Source organism: Mesoplodon densirostris, chromosome 2 (assembly GCF_025265405.1).
Source record: "Mesoplodon densirostris isolate mMesDen1 chromosome 2, mMesDen1 primary haplotype, whole genome shotgun sequence".
Lineage (NCBI taxonomy): Eukaryota > Metazoa > Chordata > Mammalia > Artiodactyla > Ziphiidae > Mesoplodon > Mesoplodon densirostris.
In genome coordinates this window covers 109,213,266-109,215,309 of record NC_082662.1, presented here as the reverse complement: position 1 = coordinate 109,215,309, position 2,044 = coordinate 109,213,266, and the positions used below count along the sequence as shown (strand labels likewise).

General features: G+C 38.3%; 1 pseudogene; it reads right to left on the bottom strand.

The window, feature by feature from the left end:
- Positions 1 to 547: 547 nt before the first annotated feature.
- On the bottom strand, positions 548 to 1,578 carry LOC132503558 (olfactory receptor 5J3-like; annotated as a pseudogene).
- Between the last annotated feature and the right edge of the window lie 466 nt (positions 1,579 to 2,044).

The following is a 2,044-nucleotide window of genomic DNA, read 5'->3' as shown; positions in this document are numbered from 1 at the left end:
ATATCATATGGTATCCATCTTTGTCTTTCTGACTTACTTCACTTAGTATAATAATCTCTAGATTCATCCATGTTGCTGCAAATGGCATTATTTCATTCTTTTTTATGGCTGAGTAGTATTCCATTGTATATATGTACCACATATGCTTTATTCATTCATCTGTTGATGGACATTTAGGTTGTTTTCATGTCTTGGCTATTGTGAATAGTGCTGTTGTGAACATAGGGGTGCGTGTATCTTTTTTAAATGATAGTGTTTTCCGGATATATGCCCAGGAGTGGGATTGCTGGCATAACAACTCTATTTTTAGTTTTGTTGAGGAACCTCCATACTGTTTTCCATAGTGGCTGCACCAATTTTCATTCCCAACAGTATAGGGGGATTCCCTTTTTGAGGAGATGGTATGTTAATTTGCTTGACTGTAATAACTATTTCATATGATATGATATGATATGTATATGCATATCAAATCAACATGTTGTACACCTTAAATATACACAATTTAAAAATGGTTCAAAAGAATTATTTAAAATGATATTTTAGTAAATTAAAAAGTTATCATACAAATAAATGTGACCAACTGGAAAAAGGGAAAAAGAGAAAAAGAAAAGACAAAAAGAAATTCTCCAGAATGAAAAATATTGATCTATTCACTGATATTACTAGAGACTTCACCTTTTCCATCCACTTCCTCAGGGCCCCCTTGATCTCCTTTTTTCTCAGGCTGTAGATGACAGGGTTAAACATAGGGGTCACAACACAGAATGGCACAGAGATCAGGATGTCCAGGATGTAGCCTATATTGGGTCTGTAATAGTTAAAGTTGGCTGTTCCAAAGAAGACCACCACCACAGGGAGGTGGGATGCACAGGTAGAGAAGGCCTTACTCCTGCCCTGAGCAGAGAGAATGCTAAGGATTTCAGAGATGATGAGCATGTAGGACACTGCAGTAAATAGGCAGGAGCTCAGGCCAGTGGTGGTGCTGGCCATATGGAACATAGACTCGTTGAGAGAGGTGTCTGAGCAGGAGAGCTTTAGGAGCAATGGGATGTCACAGAGAAAGTGGTTGACCTGGTTGGGCCCACAGAAAGTGTCAGCACTGTGTGTTTCACAGAATTCTCTAGCCCACACAGTTAAGTTCCACTCAACAAATATACGCAGACCTTCAGACTCATGAGGAGAAGATATTGAAGAACGTGGCAAATGGTTACATATTAGTCAGGTCACAGCAGCCAACAAAACAGCGTCAGCACCAGCACCAGCACAGGTCACAAGGAGTAAGATCTGGGAAAGACAGAGCTCATACAAGTTGGTTTTCTTCTCCTATAATAAGTTCACCAGCATGACCAAAATGGTGGTAGATGAGTAGCAGATGTCCAAGAAACTCAAAGTGCTGAGAAAATAATACATTGGACTATGGAGGGCAAGATTGTCTCTGACCATTGTTAATGTGAAAGTATTTCCCAGAAGAGTTATCAGATAAATGATCAAGAAGACCAGGAAGAATGACCCTTATAATTCAGGATGGTTGGAATGTCCTAGGAAGATGAATACAGCGACCACACCTTGATTTTCCATTTCTTTGAGTTCTTTCTCAAATGAAATGAAAATACAACTAGATACAGGGACAAACACTGGGAGAACTAACACTCATCCTTTATTTCATGGATTAAATTACATCTCTTCTAGATAGTGTAGTTTGACACTTTGAGACTAGGATATATGCATTCCACCTCATTCCCATGCTCCTTTGCCCCTGTGTTTACCTGTCATGCTTTCACTATTACCTATTAGTTCGTTTGACTCCCCTATCAGTCTATAATTTCTATTAGGTGAGGGATTTATCTCTCTCATTAATCCATATGTACTCTATAAAACTTTTGTTAGAATTAAGGAAGGAAGGAAATTCAGTCTTAAGCACTGACATTGAAAAATAGCAATTGATGAATTAAACTAGAACCAAAATATTTTTCCTCCAAACCTCTTTCTACCCTGGGAAGAAGTCACAATATCAAATTCTAATTTACTGGGTATGAAATAGCCT